At 32.3% G+C, this 21,442-nt stretch overlaps 1 protein-coding gene across 2 annotated transcripts in view; it reads left to right on the top strand.

Annotated features, from left to right (window-relative positions):
- Nucleotides 1-21,442, top strand: part of LOC114331429 (ribosomal protein S6 kinase 2 beta) — a 274,834-nt gene that overhangs the window by 77,645 nt on the left and 175,747 nt on the right. The window lies entirely within an intron of this gene.

The following is a 21,442-nucleotide window of genomic DNA, read 5'->3' as shown; positions in this document are numbered from 1 at the left end:
GACACTTCTTTAATTATAATCTCGACAAATAAGAAGTCACTTAGACATGTTCTTAGCCACACCCTCTATGTCTATCAAAAACATTAAATCCAATCATGAAAAGGATAAACAAAACGGATTTTAGTAGTTCGTACAACCTTTTTCCCATCAAAATTGCCGATTTAGCTTTTCCATAATCTGCAGCTTACAATACATTTTTAGTAACAGGTTATCTTTGTAGTAAATTATCTTTCTCTTCAGTCCTGAGACCTCCCGTCTTCTAAATTAGTCTTCTTAATTACAAATCAAAATTAAAAATTACTTCTTTATTAATTCTTTCCATTTTCTTCTATTTTGTCTTTTCAATGCTCTACCTTTGTATAGTAGGCTCGGAAATCGGCTAGAAAATTTACACCGAATATAACAAAATTCAGTTTGGCAAAATTGTGTCCAAGTCTTCTCGGATATCAACGGAGATGTTTTAATCAAATAACGTTTTAAATAATAATAGGATGTGCAAAATAATTTTTAATTCGGTTCCGCTAATGAACTTGCTTTTTTGTCATTAAAAGTAGAAAAAAGTTTAATTTCTCTTGCTTAATAATTATCGCCTAATTATTTTAACTGTACTAATATGCAAGTGTTTGCTGTAAGTTCTAAAATGACTAATTTACAATGATTAATGGGATGTTAAAATACCGGCATGTGCTTTTCTTAAAAGCGGCTACTCGAATTTCTTAAACAATAATACCAAACATTGATACCGCCACTTTGTTGAGCAATCTGACCGATTTCCGTTTCTACTATACATAGTTAGTTTTTTAACATGGTTACTCCTTCTATCTTACGATCTCCCATTATTTTGTTTCCAACATAATTTTTAGTAATCGTTTCAAACATTTTCGTGTTGGATTACCTAGTACGTGAAAGTGAAGGTTTAAAATTTGAGAATTTATTTCTGTTCATATTTCGTAACTTAATTTTTGTACGCAGATACAGTACCGGCGCTAGGGTATAATGGTAGGGGAGCAAAGTATGCTAAGTGTGCAGTCACTCAAGCGTTGTGGGGACCTATTGGGTTGTGAAGAGTAGGTCCTAGAACCAAAAAAGTTAGTAGTTAAAAAAAGTTAAAGTTTTCCATTTTAGTGGGAACTTTCCATTTTTAATTTAATTTTCCATTTCCAATAATCGTTTTTTTTTTTTAGATTATAGCGCCATCTATCCATAATTCGAAAAAATATCTCGAATAAAAGTTACTTATTTTTACGTAATAAATCCAAATCTGCAATAAAAAATATGGGGGTTCCCATTTAAGATTTTAAAGTAACCCCCACCCCACCTCCGTGGGGTATTGTGTTTGGTGTCATTCGATAGATTTTTCAAAAATATTGAATAAGTGTATTTTTCAATTTCTCCATCTGATGTTCATTTCGCGAAATATCGCAGGATTCGTATTTAAAATTTTAAATTGATCCCCACCCCTCTCCGGGGAAGTGGTGTTTGGTATCATTCGATACATTTTTGAAAAATATTGAGACCTATTTTTTAGTTTTTCGCTCTGTCATTAATTTCGCGAAATATTCGCTTTTTTCTTGTGAAACTTTGGGACTCGCCCATTTCTTTACGCCCCGCTCAAATCGTCAGATTTTTGAAATATACACTGATTTACATGTACTTAACCTACCTTATCTTAATCTGACGATTTCGAGTTTTTCTTAGGATAGATTTTTTTTTTCGGTCTCCTCCCCCCTTAACGAACATGGCTGAGGTACATTTTCAGGGTACAAGGTTTCTCCCCATGTAATAATCTGACGCGCTCGAGTAACTGCAAAAATCTCCGCTTGGGCTCCCCTACCATAATGTGCCCGCCTGCAAAACTAGCAAAAATAAGCGCGCAGAGACCCCAAACGTTCGGATAAAATTAGTGTCTCTTTGTAAAGACAATGGAGTCGACCTTTTTAAGTAACAAGACATTTACTCAACACACACACACTACACATTACACTATAAGCTTCTTCTTCTTCTTCTTTTTGTATAGACATGACTCTGTTTTTTCAATGTGCCTCTAGTAAGTTGTAGTTAAATCGTTTTCGTGTTCTTCCCACTGATCGTCTTCCTATTGGGGATCCGTCTCTCGCTGTCCTGACTACCCTATTTGTTGCCATTCGGCTTATGCGGTCATTCCATTCTATTCTTCTGTTTTTTACCCAGTTATTAATGTTATCCACCTTGCATCTCCGTCGTATATCTGTACTTCTAGCTCTGTCCCATAGAGTCTTACCATCGATTTTTCGAAAGGTTTTCATCTCTGCCGTTTCTAGCTTTATGTCCTCTCTGTGTCGGGTCGTGTTTCTGCCGCGTATGTCATTATTGGTCTGATGACTGTTTTGTAAATTCTGCCTTTCATTTCTTTTCCGATATTTTTATTTCTCCATATTGTGTCATTCAGGCAACCTGCGGCTCTGTTTGCTCTATTCACTTGATCTTCCAGTTCTGTTTCGAGTCTTCCTAGCTAGATAGTGTGATGCCTAGGTATTTAAACTCCATCACTTGTTCTATTATCTGACCTTCCAGCTCCAATTTACATCTTATTGGATCTGCTGTTATAACCATGCATTTTGTCTTTTTTGAGGAAATTAACATGTTAAATTTTCTGGCAGTTATGTTGAATTGGTGCAGCATACGTTGTAAATCATCTTCAGTTTGAGAGATTAGTATTGCATCGTCCGCATAGCAGATTACTTTAAGTTGTTTTTCTCCCATTTGGCATCCTTTTTTAGTTCTTACTAGGTAAGAACTTATTATTGGTATCCTTTAGTTACACTATAATCTGACTGCAAAATCAACTATACCATGCCAATGGCTTTAGTTGTCGAGGTGAAATACAAGGTTGGGATGATCAAAACTATGGTTTTAACAAAAGTGAGCGTTAGAATATGTTAGATTTGTAATTAAAGTATTGGTTGGTATACAATATTGTCTTAACCCATTATAGACCATTATCCTATGTATAGATCACTGATAATTTTATTTTTTTTTCAACCTTTCAAATTTAACTTTAAAGTTAAAGAATAATTTTCCATCGATATTTTAGGTTGTAGTTAACTGAATTATAATTTTTGTTTCATTATACAGTGCGTCAACGAAGTAATGCATAAATTTATTATTAGCTAAATAAACAACATTATTAGAAATTCCCGAAATATGTCGATTTTTGATCTTAATTTATGATTTTTTGGCATATATACCACCATAGTGACTTCATCCGTCTAGACGTGATGACGTAATCGATGATTTTTTGAAATAAAAATAGGGGTCGTGTGCTAGCTCGTTTGAACGGTAATTAAATTCTCTATTCAGTAATATAAACATTAACATAATTCCGTCATTAGTAATATACGTAATCCAAAAAATCATAAATTAAAATAAAAAATCGGCCTGTTTCGGGAATTTCTAATTGTGTTGTTTATTTTGCTTATAATGAATTTATGCGTTACTTTATGGGCGCACTGTATTTATTTCTAATATTCTTTCAATAAAAAAATTATAAATATCGGACAAATTTGCTGACTTGTTTAGATTTACACATTTAATAATAACAGTTTTATATCGGCTTTTTTTATCGTTTACTGGATTATTCTTGTTGAGTAATGTTTATTATAAACTATATTCATAAATAAATCTCGGAAATATAAATTGTTAAATCGTCATTATAAGTTTTACTTTACTGATCTATAAATAGGACACTGGTACTTATAGGCCTGGATCCTGCGTACCAAAAAAAGTATATTAACAGCAAGCTGAAAATGTGTTAATAGCTTAACGGTGTCTAGTCGGACAAACTTTGATGTACGGGAACACTGGAACAGCGAAGTTTTAATTGTGGAACAAGTTACAGGTTTCGAACGTCAGACTACTAAAAAGTCCGATATCCGATATATTTTGTCGGACAGAACTTCCAATTGATTTGTTACCCTTGCCTCTTATGCAAAAATCAGACTGCTATTTACCACCAACATAATACCTGTCATTTGACATGTTCTACGTGTAGGACATATTAAAATGGCCAACATATTTGTCAGACAAACATTTTTTCATATATTATAATATAAAGTTTGCTATTGAATAAACCTAAAAACAGCCTGCTAGTTTTCACAATCATAAACTTGTCAGGATATTAACCGTTAAGCTATTAACAAATTTTCAGCTCGCAATTAGTAAACTTTTTTGGTACTCGGGATCCACGCATATTATACAGGGTGAGATGGGTGAGTTACCACTAACGGGACGGAAGATTACAGCGAAATGGTAAAAGATTTGAAAAAAAATTTAAATTAATAGTTTGTAAGTTGATAAAATCTACATTTTAAAATTATTTTGAAATATACAGGGTGTCAAAATAAATGGCGGCGTATCAAAGTTATATTTTTTCTTATGGAACACCCTGTATTTTATTGCATTTTTAATTGTCAGCAAAAAAGAAGGTATAGTTTCATAAGACTTCCCTATACCTATGTACAGAGTATTCTGAGTTATGGTGACTTTTCTTAAAATGTAAAGTTTTAAAAGAAAGATTATTTTCAAGTTATTTAAGAAATTATGAAAAAATACTTTTACATCTAAATAGTTGGATATTGGTTGAATGTATTCCATGATTAATTATTAAACAATTATTTACAGGATGTTCAACATTTAAAGTTTCATTATTGGATTATTCAATGTGTCATATGATGCATATTTTAAATAAAACACCATGTATATTAATAAATAATTATACTAAACAATTTTACCTCTTTCGAATGGTATATGGATGTCCTATACCTAGGTCTCATAGTTTTTGCGTAATTTACAATTATTTAAATTCTTAATCTTTAAATCGATTTTAAAACAAAAGATGTAGTTAATTAATGGCATTGTATGACATTGTCACGTTATGACAGTAAGGTCTGGTAATTATTTTATAATTAATGTATTCCATGATTGATTATTACACATTTATTTACAGGGTGTTCAAAATTTACAGTTTCATTATTTAATGTGTCATGTGATACTTATTTTAAATAGAACACCATGTATATTAATAAATTATTATACTAAACACAGGTTCCTCTTTCGAATGGTATAGGGATGGTCTATAACTAGGAGTCATAGTTTTTGCGTAATTTACAATTTTCTTAAACGGTAAATTGATTTTAAAAATAATATTTATAGTCACTCTCGATTTTTAAACAGTACGAAATAAATGTTTGTTTACTGTATTATAATGAAATGAAAATTATGTCTATTTACTAGACCATTATTATGAAAAGTAGGTATATTGGTCTGTATACAACACATTCAAAAAAATCAGGATCTTCTATTAAAGTCCATAAACGATAAGTTAAATATTTACCATAATCCTGTTTGGTCTAATACTGGTGTAGTTGAGTTTTATACGGATAATAGTGGTTTCTCTTAAGGATTCTAACAGTCGTTTGACTGATTTACAATTTACCCGAAATTTTTTCTTTACTAGTATTTGGGTTTTCCGTAACAGAAAGCAGGACTTCAAGCTCCTTGACGTCATCACAAATAACTGGTTTATTTTTATTTAACTTTCCGTATGCAACATTACCAGTAGCACGGAATCTATTGAAATCTCTCAAACACGTCCTTTTTTGGATGTCTTCTATCAGGATACTTTTGAGCGTAAACTTAAGAAGGTAAGATACAATTTTGCACTCTCAATGCATAGTACCATGTCTACTCTTTCGTAGATAACGTGATTATTCATTTTTAGGAACAATTAAATTTGAATATCATACACGGATGTTTATATTTTTGATAATTACCAGACCGTACTGTCATAAAATGACGATATCATACAATGACATACATCTTTTTTTTAAACTCGATTTACAGATTAAGAATTTAAATAATTGTAAATTACGCAAAAACTATTAGACCTACGTATAGGACATCCATATACCATTCGAAAGAGTTGACTCCGTTTAGTATAATGGTGTATTAATATACATGGTGTTCCATTTAAAATAAGCATCATATGACACATTGAATAATCCAATAATGAAACTATAAATTTGAACACCCTGTAAATAATTGTGTAATAATTAATCATGGAATGCATTCAACCAATATCCAACTATTCAGATGTACAAGTATTTTTTTCATAATTTCTTAAATACCTTGAGAATAAGCCTTCTTTTAAAACTTTACATTTTAAGAGAAGTCACCATAACTCAGAACACTCTGTACATAGGTACTGTCTATTCGTTAGGGATACACCGGTCACGGATTAATAAAGAAACAAACCAATTAGCAGGTCGATTGTAATATTTTAGGTATACCAGTAACATAAGCGTAGACCTCGGGTGCGTAGAGGGCCAATATCTATTTAATTATTGAATTTTTAGTAATTTGTTGATTAAAATTTAATAAGCAGGATAATTTAAGGAAAAATAATAAGATAAATAATAAACTACAATGCACTCTTGTTAGAAATACCTTTCTTAGCAAAAACTTAATACTAACTTAGGAGTAAGATTATGCAAAACACCTGACTAGAACATTTTCCCGAGCAGAGGCGAAGAGACTTCCTTGACTAAAAGAACAATTAGGATTTACCCGCAAGTAATATTTTAAATACGAAAAAATATATAGATTAGTGCCGATTCGATATGCGGTCTACCATCCAGTATGCGGTCTACCGCAGAGTAACTAATTCGTTATGTGGTCTATCACAGAGTAGTTATTTCGATATGCGGCCACCACTAAATAATGTTAATGCATTCAGTAAATTTTGCATCTACTCGTATATACAGTATACGAGTTATACGAGTATATACAGTATACAGTTTATATTAGTAAATAGAATGATCTTTCAAATGAGCTAACACACGACCCCTATTCTCATGAAAAAATCATCGATTACTTCATCACGCCCATATGGATGAAGTTACTAGTATGACATTTATGGCAAAATATCATAATTTAAAAATAAAAATCGATCTGTTTCAGGATATTTTCTTAAAGTCGCCGGTTTACGAAATAACGAATTTAATCCTTTCATTTGCACCATACTGTATAATATCATAAAGCTCATTTTTTGACCTACTTTAATTACGGTAACTGTGTTGGCATTGTACTTATTCAAGTGAAAGTACTTATTTACCCAAATAGGTGCAAAACCAAATTAGAGAAAGTGACAAACTAATGCAATTTTAATAGGTAATTTAACTAAATGGGTCGACAAACAAAGCAGGAATACTATGAGAAACTATAAGGCCATTTGTTATCTTCCAGTTGAATTTATTCTGTCAAATTGGTAACGTCATATATTGTTAATTTTGTGAGAATCTGTTCGTGCTGTTTAACCGAAAATGCCAAGACGTATTTTATATGTAGATACTCTAATTTATAACCTACATAAGTACTTTATTGCGGAAAAAAACAATGGTGGTCGTTTAAAATCGGTAACGTCTGTACAACAACGCGTGTGCAATGCTTTAGGAATTAGCGAATCAAAATTAAGATCTACAATTAAAAACAAGAATAGGGCTTTTCATTCACAGTCATTTGTTTCGAGCTTCTGTCATGTGTAACATAATATTAATATATCTACGTTATTGGTATTGCCAATGATACAAACCAAAGACGTATGACGTAGATATATTATTATTATGTGACACATGACAAAAGCTCGAAACAAACGACAATCGATGAAAAACCCTATAGTGAAGTGCCGGAAAACTATCACCACCATACTCGCCTGTCATTAAAAACGAACGGTATGTTCGAAGGACGAAAATTTCAAATTCGTAATATCATACATGAAATGCGTGCAAATATAAGGAACGTGTGATTTTAGATACAATTTTACTTAAGTTAAAAGAGAGGAAATTTGGTGACATCGGAAGAACAAGTTTATGGCAAGTCCTACATAACATAGGATTCAAATTTAAAAAAGAGGATAATAGAAAAGCGCGTTGTGAAAGAAGTTCTGTTGTACACAAGAGAATTGAGTTTCTTAGAAAATATAACAAATTTAAAGAAGAAGGGTCAACTTTTGTATATTTAGACGAAACATGGATATTTTCTAAGGGGAATATGGCAAGATGACAACATAAAATCGATCAAGCATACTAGTGGAGAAGGGAAGCGACATATAATTCTGCACGCGGGAGGGAAGACAGGCTTTATAGAAGGTGCTGATTTAATATTTTCGTCTACATAAAAAAACAGTGACTATCATGACAATACGAACACGATAATGTTTGTAAAATGGTTGCGTGAAAAACTTCGTCCCGGATTAAGTGAGCCCAGCGTAATTATTTTAGACAATTCGCCTTACCATTCAGAAATACTAAACAAAAGTCCAACAAATTCGTGGAATGTAGATAAGATTAAAGAATGGCTAACAAATGAACGCATATCTATTCCACATCATATATTAAAGTCTGAGTTGTTACGTTTGGCAAAACAACATGCAAAACAAAAAATTTTTGTGATGGATCAGGTTATTGAAAGTTACGGGCATCAAGTTTTACGTCTTTCACCATACCATCGCCAGTTTAATCCTATCGAATATATATGGGGAACAGCAAAACAATATTACGACAACCATATTGGGCCAAATGGGTATACAGACGAAGCGGTTTGGGAAACTTGACGAGAAGCACTTTCAATTGCAACTCCAGAAGTATGGCAGAACTGTATATACAAGTACGAAAAATTAATTGGTAGATTGGTGGATTCGTGAAAATAAAATAAACGAAATAAGCCCAATCATAATAACAAATAACGGTGACGACAACGGTTACAATGTCATATAAATACTTTTTACACGCGTCAATTGACTTTAATTTAAAAACATCCAACGTCAATATATCAAACAAACTGGAACATGAAAATAAAAACCACTTCTATGTAAAAGGTACATTTACTAAAAATTTTAAAAATCCCAATGGATTCAATAAAATGTGTTCATCAGAACGTTTTCAAACCTATCGGTCCATCATCAGTGAATTTGGATACTTGCAAAATAGCCCCAGAACCAAACAATAGTTGTGATTATAAATAAATCTACATTATGTTAAATTAAAATTAAAAAGGCTAAACTCCGATGTTCAGGGATTAAACCTCTGGGAACATGGTGAAACTCTACCCGAGGACCCTATCAACCATCTTAGGTCAACGATGACTACTAAGTCTTAGTAGTCCCAATCAACCATCTTAGGTCAACGATGACTAAGTCTTAGTAGTCATCGTTGACCTAGTAGTCATCGTTGACCTAAGATGATTGATTGGGTCCTCGGGTAGAGTTTCACCATGTTCCCAGAGGTTTAATCCCTGAACATCGGCGTTTAGCCTTTTTAATTTTAATTTAAGATAATGTAGATTTATTTATAATCACAACAATTGTTTGGTTCTGGGGCTATTTTGCAAGTATCCAAATTCACTGATGATGGACCGATAGGTTTGAAAACGTTCTGATGAACACATTTTATTGAATCCATTGGGATTTTTAAAATTTTTAGTAAATATACCTTTTACATAGAAGTGGTTTTTACTTCATGTTCCAGTTTGTTTAACTATTAGTTTATATTTTTAGTCAATATATCACTTAAATTGATTGTGACTTTATATAAAACCATTTTAGAGATTAAATTAAAACATCAACAATACAGCAACGTTTAGCCTTCTACTTTTTATAAGTTATAATTTGATTTATTTTTATTCTATCGATATTCATGCAACAATTATTATTAGGTATATTAATTTTTGGCTACGGATAATAAACTGTTATAAAGAATCATGAACTTATGTCGTTTAGGCTTCTGATGCTATACAAACATCTAAAATTTAAAATTATTTGATTTATATAAGAACCCTCTCAAATAAAAAATTACTGCGCCCTTTTGTAAATAGTCAAACTACAGCGGACCAGTAAATTCGTTCATTTCTTTCTTAATCCGTGACCGGTGTATCCCTACCGAATAGACAGTATAGGGAAGTCTTATGAAACTATACCTTATTTTTTGCGGACAATTAAAAAATGCAATAAAATACAGGGTGTTCCATAAGAAAAAATATAACTTTGATACGCCGCCATTTATTGGGACGCCCTGTATATTTCAAAATAATTTTAAAATGTAGATTTTATCAACTTACAAACTACTAATTTAAATTTTTTTTCAAATCTTTTACCATTTCGTTGTAATCTTCCGTCCCGTTAGAGGTGACTCACCCTGTATATATAGACCGGTCACTCTAGTAGAGTATAGGTCGCTCAGGTTCATGAGCTCTTTTAATCCATTTCATGCGGTGGATTGGTCCGCATATGCCCTCTTCATTATCCTTTATAGATTTTCGTGTTTTTTGCTTTCTCTGTGATCTGTTTCCATTCTTTCCTATTCTGTATTTTTTCTCCCCAGCCTGTAATTTCCATATTGGATATATCCTCTCGCAGTTGATCTTCCAATCTTATTTTCGGTCTTCCTCTAGGTCTGTTTATTATTGGCGTCCAATTGGTTATCTGCCTAATTAGTTCATCCACTCCTCTTCTTTGGATCTGGCCAAACCATTTTAGTCTTTGTGCTTTAATGAATCTCACTATGTCTTCTCCTTCCATTATATTTCTTATTTCGTGATTCATCAGAATTCGTATTTCTCCTTGATCTGTTTTAATTGGACCATATATTCTCCTCATAATTTTTCTTTCTATTATTCTCAGTTTTTCTTCATCTTTTTTTGTAAGGCACATTGCTTCTGCTCCATAGGTGATGACTGGTCTAATTGCCGCTCTATATATCTTTGTCTTTGTTTTCTTGCTCAGGTTTTTATCTTTAAGTAGCTTGTGGTATTTCCAGAATGCCCTATTCCCTGCTTTAATTCTTTCATTTATCTCAATGCTTCTTCTGTTTTGACCATCTACTATCACTCCTAAGTATTTTAAGCAGTCAACCCTTTGGAATACATTATCACTTATTCTTATTTCTTTTATTCTATTTATTTGGTCTTGATTTCTCGTACTTATTAAGTATTTTGCTTTTTTCTGGTTAATTATTAACCCCCTGATTTTTGCCTCTCTTGTCAATGTTAGCAATGCATCTTCTAGGCTTTTCTTGTCGCGGGCTATCAATCCTAGGTCATCTGCATACCCTATTATTTGTGTAGAGCTTTGGATTATTGTCTTTTTTGTTAGCCCTGTGTTTCTAATTACTCCCTCCAAGGCTATATTAAAGAGAGTTGTTGATAGGCTGTCACCTTGTCTTACCCCATGTTCTATGTTGATATTCTTTGTTTCACCATCCACTGTTTTAACCTTTGCTGTTGAGTAATTCATTGTCATTCTGGTCAATCTTATTAATTTTGCAGGTATATTCATATTTTTCATTTCTTTTAATAGCTGTTTTCTGTAGATGCTGTCGAAAGCCTGTTGGAAATCAATAAACAATATGTTCAATTCTATGCCATGTTCGTAACTTTTTTCGATTGTTTGCGTTAAAACGTGGATTGCATCGATTGTTGATCTCCCTTTTCTAAATCCCTGTTGATACGGTCCTAGGTTTTTTTCTGTGTATCTGGTTAGCCGATTTCTTATAATTGTTGTCATGATCTTATATGTTGTATTTAATAGCGTGATTGCTCTATAATTGCTGCAGAGCGTTGGGTCTCCTTTTTTAAAAACTGGTATAATGAGTCCGTTCTTCCATTCTTCAGGCATGTATTCCTTTTGTCAAATATTGACCATTAATTTATATACAGAGAGAGTCTGTAAAGTGGAATAAATTCAATATCTCAAATACTAATTGTTTTTTTGGAAAATGCTTAGACCCGTCGATTAGTATTTCAAATTGTCCTTTTTGACATTCAATAATAATGTATACAGGGTGTCCCAATTTAGAGATATGACGTCATCGTCGATTTTCTTAAATGGCAACACTGTCATTTTGATAGCTAATTTGATAGGGTTTGTAAAGTTATACATAACTGCAAAATATCAAATTTTTATTCTCTACCATTTACAAGATAATAGAAAATAACAAAGTTATATCTGTAATTTGGAATATATTCAATAATTAAAATACTAACTGTTTTTTTGAAAAATGCTCAGACCCGTCGATTAGTATATCAAATTGTCCTTTTTGACATATAATAATAATGTATACAGGGTGTCCCAATTTAGAGATATGACGTCATCGTTGATTTTCTTAAATGGCAACACTGTCATTTTGATAGCTATTTTGATAGGGTGTGTAAAGTTATACACAACTGCAAAATTTCAAATTTGTATTCTCTACCATTTAGATGATAATAAAAAATAACAAAGTTATGAAAAAGAAGTAATCAACTAATAATTGAATTTAATTATTTCAATAAATTAAGCAAAAACTCATAATGTTGCCCTCAATTATTGTCAAATTGTCAATGGGCAACGTTATGAGCATTTGCTTAATTGAAATAAATAAATTCAATTATTATTTGATTACTTCTTGTTCTTCATAACTTTGTTATTTTTTATTATCTTGTAAATGGTAGGGAATAAAATTTTGAAATTTTTCAGATGTGTATAACTTTACACACGCTATCAAAATAGCTATCAAAATGATAGTGTTGCCATTTAAGAAAATCAACGATGACGTCATATCTCTAAATTGGGACACCCTGTATACATTATTATTATATGTCAAAAATGACAATTTGATATACTAATCGACGGGTCTGAGCATTTTTCAAAAAAACAGTTAGTATTTTAATTATTGAATATATTCCAAATTACAGATATAACTTTGTTATTTTCTATTAACTTGTAAATGGTAGAGAATAAAAATTTGATATTTTGCAGTTATGTATAACTTTACAAACCCTATCAAATTAGCTATCAAAATGACAGTGTTGCCATTTAAGAAAATCGACGATGACGTCATATCTCTAAATTGGGACACCCTGTATACATTTTTATTGAATGTCAAAAAGGACAATTTGAAATACTAATCGACGGGTCTGAGCATTTTCCAAAAAAACAATTAGTATTTGAGATATTGAATTTATTCCACGTTACAGACTCTCTCTGTATACTGTTTAGAAGGTCATCTCCTCCATTTGCAATCAATTCATTGTTAATCTCATCCGGTCCTGGAGTTTTGTCAGATTTTAGTTGTTTTACTACTTCTATAAATTCTTGATAGGTAGGTGCATCTTCTTCTTCATCTCGGTTATGTTATATCTTCTTCTTCTGCGTCGATTGCTTGGTTGCTTGTATTTATACCTTTAAAGTATTTTCCCAATCTTTTTTGCTTATTTTGCTGGTCACTTTGTTACCGTTATATTGTTGTTTTATGTATTCAAACAATTTTTTGTTGTCTTTATTATTTGTTTCAATCTCTTGCATTTGATCTGAGATCCATGTGTCTTTCTTCCTTTTATAAAGTTTGGCCGCTTCTCTCTTTTCTTTTTGGTATTGTTCTCTTTCTTCTTGACCGCTATTTTCAAGCCATTTGTTTCGCGCCAGCGTTTTAAGTTGACTTTGGTATCGACCATATCGATGGTAACCATTCTTTGGTTTGACCACGCCTATTAGCGTTATTACAATTTGCAGCATTTCAGTATTCTGTTGAACGTAAATCTATACACAAGTTGTATTTTTTTAATTTCACATTTGTTTATTGCGATTTGCATAAAAACTTTTATAATAAAAATGTATACCATTTTTATTCATTTTTATTTTATAGTCGTATTACTCCGTAGAGTAACTAGGTGCATTTTTCCGTTGGAACTTTACCAGCTGCAGACGGGGGATGTGAATTGCATAGTGTAGAATTCCTTCCCTCTCGTCTTCACTGCAGCATCCGTTTGACTTGCAAATTGTAGAAGTCTTGGAGGTGTCACCAGGAAAGTGTACCAATAAGTTTTCAATTTAAAAATCTGTTAGTAATATTTTTAATATTTTCAATATTAATAATTTACTATTAGGATTGAAAACTACTTCGTCTAAAAACTTTTATATTTAATCATGTTTAAGATAAATTATTCCGTAATATTTAGTAGTATTAGTAACTAATATTTTAACGAATATTATTTTGGATAATAATTTAAAAATAAAGTAAATCAAATGATTGTGAAATATTATGGACATAAACCATTGAAGCAATTTATGCGTGGAAAATTTATTCGATTCGGCTACAAATTTTAAGATTTTTGTAGCAGATGCTATAATTTTGACTTTTATACTGGCAAAACAATCGCTAAAACTGATCGCGAATATTTGACCTTAAGATCAACAGTAAAAATAGTGCTTGATACGTTAGATTGCATTTCTTTAACAGCAAAGATTTATTATTTTATTTACAAAAATGTAAATACCTCACAGAACCTTGCGGGAAAATATATTAGGGAAGTGTCCTATACAATATGCAAAAACTCTTGTTAAAGAAGCTCGTGGATCATATTATTTTCGATTGGATGTAAATGGAATGTTTATTTTTTGTAAAATGGAATGATAATTAGTGTATTACTCATCATTCTCTTTGCCTTATCCCTATGCGGGGTCGGCTTCCCTAATTGCATTTCTCCACACAATTCTATCTTGGGTCATATCAATGTTAATCCCCTTTACCAACATGTCCTGCCTTATCGCCTCCCCCCAGGTCTTCTTTGGTCTTCCTCTCCTACTCCTTCCAGGAATCTGCACTTCAGCTATTCTTCGTATTGGGTGATTAACGTCTCGACGTTGAACATGACCAAACCATCTTAACCTATGCTCTCTCATTTTGGCATCAATTGGTGCCACACCTAGACTTCCCCTAATATACTCATTTCTAATTTTATCCTTCTTTGTCACTCCACTCATCCATCTAAGCATTCTCATTTCCGCCACATGCATTCGTTGTTCCTCTTTCTTTTTCACTGCCCAACATTCAGTTCCGTACATCATAGCCGGTCTTATGGCTGTTTTATAGAATTTTCCCTTCAGCTTCATTGGAATTTTGCTGTCACACAACACACCACTCGCTTCTTTCCACTTCATCCATCCAGCCCTAATTCCACTGCTGCATCTCCATCTATTTCTCCATTACTCTGTAATACCGATCCTAGATACTTAAAACTATTGCTTTTCACAATCATTTCACCATCCAAAGATACCATTTTATTTGTAGTAGCTCCATCTTTAAATGAATATTCCAAATACTCTGTTTTTGTCCTACTAAGTTTTAAACCTTTTTCTTCCAGAGCTTGTCTCCACTGTTGCAGTTTTTGTTCTAAGTCTCTTTCACTATTTCCTACTAACACATCATCAGCATACATTAAGCACCATGGAATGTTACCCTGTAGTTTCACTGTTATCTGGTCCAAAACTAATGAGAATAAATACGGACTAAGCACAGAGCCTTGGTGCAATCCTACTTTCACATGAAATTTATCAGTCTCTCCCACACCTGTCCTAACACTAGTCGTTACTCCCTCATACATATCCCTCACAATCTTTACATATTCACCAGGGACTCCTTTCTTATTGAGTGCCCACCATAGAATCTCTCGAGGAACTCTATCATATGCTTTCTCAAGATCAGTGAATACCATATGAGCGTTTGTTTCTTTACTCCTGTATTTTTCCATCAACTGCCTTATAATGAAAATTGCATCTGTTGTTGATCTACCCTGCATAAAGCCAAATTGAATCTCGGATATTTCGGTCTCTTCACGTATCCGTCTATCAATTACTCTTTCCCATATTTTCATGGTATGGCTAAGCAGTTTTATAGCCCTGTAGTTTGTACATTGTTGTATATCTCCCTTGTTTTTTAAACAGGTACCAGTATACTGCTTCTCCATTCGTCTGGCATTTGTCCGACTTCCATAATTCTATTAAATAGACCTGCTAGCCACCTTGTTCCTGTCTCTCCCAATGCTCTCCATACTTCCCCAGGAATATCATCTGGCCCTACCGCTTTTCCTTTCTTTATTTTTTGAAGCGCTTGAGCCACTTCCTCGTTGGTTATTTTAGTGACCATTGTTGCTACTGTCTCCGTTGACTCTACATGCTGTCTGTCAAATTCTTCATTTAATAAGCTTTCAAAGTACTTTCTCCATCTCTTTTTGACATCCCTTTCGTGAACTAGTATTTTATTATTTTCATCTCGGATACATCTAATCTGATTAAAATCTTTTGCTTTCTTTGCTCTCTGTTTGGCTATTTTATATATATTTGTTTCGCCTTCCCTGGTATCAAGTTGATCGTATAGGTTTGAATACGCTTCTACTTTGGCTTTTGCTACTGCTACCTTCGCGTCCTTTTTCGCCACCATATAGTTTTGAAGATCTGTGTCGGATCTGGTTTCTTGCCACTTTTTATATAATTTTCTCTTCTCTTTTATTTTTCCTTGTACTTCGTTTGACCACCACCAAGTCTCTTTATCCTCACTTTTTTCCTGACGTTTTCCCAAGTATTTCAATAGCAGTCTCTCTAATACTACTGGCCATTTTTCTCCAAATTGTATTAGGGCTTCCTTTCATGTTCCAACATATTTTTTCTACTATTCTTCTCCTGAATAGACCTTCTTTCTCATCTTTCAGCAGCCACCACTTAATTTTTTGTGGTCCTCTTCGATATTTTTGTTTAGTTTCGCTTTTTACTTCGATGTCCAGAACAAGCAGCTTATGTTGTTGGCTTACTGTCTCACTAACTATTACTAGTAGTCTAGGGCGCATCTGTTTTGAGATGGACGTTGAGAGGTGACTCAAATTTTTTTGCAGAAATTGCTTGAAAATAAATCAAATAATAATATTTGAGTTATCCTCCCTCTCAAAAAGGTCCGGAACATTGTTTAAATAATCAAAATGTCAAAAAATGAAGGAAAAATTCGATTTTTTTCTTCGTTTTTTGATTATAACTTTAAAAGTATTCACTTTCGAGAAAAGTTGTATCGACATAAAAGTTGCGTAATTAAATTTCCTACAATATAGAATTGATTAAAAATTTAAAAAATAGTCACCCTAGTTGCAAAATAGCAATAATTGCGAAAAAACCATACAAAAACAAGTATTCGAATTTTACGTTTTTCAACCATTTATGCTACACTTAGGACCTTCATATTTCACCCAGAAGGACTATATGATACATTAAAACAATACTGTAAATTTCATTAAGATCGGTTCAATAGATTTTGCAAAATAAATTTTGCAATCCAGCTTTCGCAAAAATAATTTATTATTTCAAAATGTTACAGGACTGAAAATAAAACAGATAGCAAGTTGAATTTTTTTTTACTTATAGAAGTGTACTGTACCTTTCATTTGCAATTTGCAAAATTAAAATCTATTAATTACCACGGTGTCAGGAAATTTTTTAAATAAACATTAATTTTTGGTGCTACGAGCAGACAGCAGTGTTCGATTCACACAAGTTGATTTCCACCAAAATTTCTTCCAATCTTTATCTACTATATTATTTTCTTACTCTATATTTTGTTGTATTTTAATATTTTAATTCCGCAAAAATCAAACTAATTTTATTATTGTTTGTGAAATATTCTTTAAACAATTGTATATGTTTAAAAATAATAAACTTTTATTCTCTAAATTAAAATATATGAACAAAGAAAGTTTTTGCTAATAAAAGTGTTATTTCAAAGGATAGAGTATGTGTTTTTATTTTGCAATAAACAAATTTATTTATTCATATCGAAATGTAATAAAAATTAAAATGTATCAATCATTATCAAAGGTCATTGGAATGCCCAATCAGAGCAAACTATCCGCTGTCCTGCGCGTAGCACCAATAATTAATGTTTATTTAAAAAAATTCCTGACGCCGTGGTGTTAATCGATTTTAATTTTGCAAAATTGCAAATGAAAGGTACAATACACTTCTATAAGCAAAAAAAATTTCACCTTGCTATCGCTTTATTTTCAGTCCTGTAACATTTTGAAAAAATGATTTTTTCCGCAAATCGCCAGGAAATTTTGACATTCCTGTCAAAATTTCTTGAAGAAAAAGTCAGGACTTCCTTACTGTAAGGAAATGTCATTTCCTTACTGTAAGGAAATGATATTTCCGTACAGTTGTTAGTTTGACAATTCAACCTCAATACGTTTCCATAGTAACCCAAGTAATTTTATTAGAAATTTCAAAGCACCATTTATTTGGGAATAAAATTATCGCGTTTTTTTTAAATCAATCAATATCTGTCGAATTTTAAACGATTTGCGGAAAAATAGTATGTTTACCTCGTAGGAAAAGCCACATTCCTGGACTCTGTGTTGCTAAGTCTCGGCTTGCGCCTCGACTTAGCAATCTTCACAGTCGTCCAGGAATGTTAAGCTTTTCATACCCGGTAAACAATGTACTATTTTTGCGAAAGCTGGATTGCAAAATTTATTTTGCAAAATCTATTGAACCGATCTTAATGAAATTGACAGTATTGTTTCACTATATCATAAAGTTTTTTTGGGTGAAATATGAAGGTCCTAGATATAGCATAAATGGTTGAAAAACGTAAAATGCGAATACTTGTTTTTGTATGGTTTTTTCGAAATTATTGCTATTTCGCAACAAGGGTGACTATTTTTTAAATTTTTAACCAATTCTACATTGTAGGAAATTTAATTACGCAACTTTTATGTTGGTACAACTTTTCTCGGAAATGAATACTTTTAAAGTTATAATCAAAAAACGAAGAAAAAAATCGAATTTTTCCTTAATTTTTTGACATTTTGATTATTTAAACAATGTTCCGGACCTTTTTGAGAGGGAGGATAACTCAAATATTATTATTTGACTTATTTTCAAGCAATTTCTGCAAAAAAATTTGAGTCACCTCTCAACGTCCAAATGTACCAATATTTTTACAGATGCGCCCTGGTCTATAGGGCTTACAATACCGAGCCAAAATCTCAATACCGGTATTTGGTATTTAAAATTTCAAATACCGGGATCCCAGTATTAAAACCGGTATTATGAATAAAAATATTCACGTTATATTTATACTATCCTCATTTGTTATATCGACTTGTTATTAAATAATATATGAAACCTATAAAATTTTGTTTTGAAATGAGTAGATGTTGTTTACAACATTACATAGAGAGTAGGAATAGATAGATACAAAAAATGTGCAAATAGAAAAACTATATAATTGATTCTAGAATAAATTTTGCATATAATAGGATAGTACTTTTACTTATGAAATTTGCTATTTGTAAATTAATTTAACTTTAAAATATATTAACACAAAGATTAACTTACTGTGACAAATATTTTATATGGATTACTCTGTATTTAGACCGCTATTTGTTTTCAATTATTAATAATTCAGAAAATAAGTGAGCCTAATTTATACACCACAATACACAAAAAAATGAAAAATAGATCTGAAAATGTAAAAACAATTCTGATTAATAAATCTTATATACGGCTTATTTATAAAATAAGGTAGTCTAATTTTAAGTATTTAAGAATTTTTATATAACTCATTTTATTGTATTTGTATAGACGAGATTTAATAATTTGGTTGTAGAAACTGATATAACCCTTCGCCTTAAATCAACGACATTCACGCTTTTAGAAAGCGCTATACTTGACTTGTATGTGTAATAAACCTTAAGGTGATACAGTAGCGATCAACAGGTAGCCAAAACGCGTTCCAAGATTACGGCTGTAATTTTGAATATTTTTTCGAGATATTTGGCACACGTATTCGTAATATAATAAAGAATGGCGGTACAGAGCCCAATTTGAAAAATATATTAATATGTGGAAATTACTCTGTAATTAAATACAATATTAAAAAAACGAGCCTGTACCGCCATTAAGAAGAACAAAAAAATACACTTTCTTCAAATAAACTTTTTTATCCGATACCTAGATTTTGTGTCATTTTGGAACTACTAAATTTTTTTATTTCATTAGTAGTTCCAAAATGACACAAAATCTAGGCATCAGATAAAAAAGTTTATTTGAAGAAAGTGTATTTTTTTGTTCTTCTTAATGGCGGTGCAGGCTCGTTTTTTAATATTGTATTTAATTACAGAGTAATTTCCACATATTAATATATTTTTCAAATTGGGCTCTGTACCGCCATTCTTTATTATATTATGAATACGTGTGCCAAATATCTCGAAAAAATATTCAAAATTACAGCCGCAATCTTGGAACGGGTTTTCGCTACCTGTTGATCGCTAATGTCTCCTCTTAATAAATATTTTTTACAATGATATTGGTTGTTTAACTTTTGTAGGTAATAAGTTGAGTTTCTCTCTTTCTAAAGAATGTGTTAACAATCGCCATATCCAATGCTGTTGCTAATTCAAGCATGTCATCTCCAGCTTCATTTCTAGTTCCAAAGTCTAATCCCCCATGTATTGTTTCATATCCTGTCTTGGTTTGGCCCACATGTGCATTGAAATCACCTCCTATTATAACTTTCTCCTCTGCTGGAATATCACTCAGTACGTCTCCTAATTGATCATAGAAAGCTCTTCTTTCATTCTCACCCAGACCTGTTTGGGGAGCATACACACACACAACATTCAATACCTCTTTATCAATTACAAATTTCACTGACATCATTCTATCACTCGTTCTTACAACTTCTACTACGTTATCTTTCATTTCACTATCAGCAATTATACCAACTCCATTTCTAGTGTTACTACTCCCTACATACCACAATTTGTATCCTTCTTTAGTTCCTCTAGTTCTTTTGCCCTTTGTCCTTTCCACCTAGTTTCTTGAATACAAGCAATTTGAACTCTTCTTCGTTTGAGCGCATCCACTAACTCCAGATTCTTACCTGTAAGACTACCAAGATTCCACGACCCCATCCTGATTTTTCTAACCTGCAATGGTGTTCCCCCTGAGATAGTCCTCACCCGGAAATCCGAACGGAGGCTCATTTTACTTCCGGCACATTTTACCTCAGGAGATGCCATCATTTCAGTATAAGTCTTTTTATATCATTGGAGAAGGTCTTTTCATTATTATGGCCTGAAAAGATTTTGTTTGGATATCTGATGCCTGAATGCCTTTTCTATCAGCAGCATACCCTGCCCTGCACGTTTAGCCAATACACCACCAATGCAACCAAAGTGCAGTATTACCCCACACCCGCCTGCATTTTTCTGTATAGGCCAGGATCCCTAGTGTAAGGACTGCTCTATAAGCCAATGTATTGTTGCCCGTATCCCGCCACTAGGAGGCACGTACTTTATTCGGGATACAATTAGTGTATTACTATAACATCTAATTTTGATAATATAGAACCTCCATCACTAAGTAGATGAAAACATAAGCTCAAAGGAAAACGTTTATTTCTTAACCGCAAGAATATATTCATAGGAAGTATGGATCAACACTACTGGTTCTCATACAGCTCTCATTAATGTCTACTTTTAAATAAAAATTCTGTTCCACTTTTTGCCTGCAGCCTCTATCAGTCGGAGTAGAGTGCAAAGAGCCCCTCTA

Source organism: Diabrotica virgifera, chromosome 7, assembly GCF_917563875.1.
Source record: "Diabrotica virgifera virgifera chromosome 7, PGI_DIABVI_V3a".
Lineage (NCBI taxonomy): Eukaryota > Metazoa > Arthropoda > Insecta > Coleoptera > Chrysomelidae > Diabrotica > Diabrotica virgifera.
Note: the sequence above shows the minus strand (reverse complement) of the source record. Positions and strands in the feature narration are given on the sequence as shown.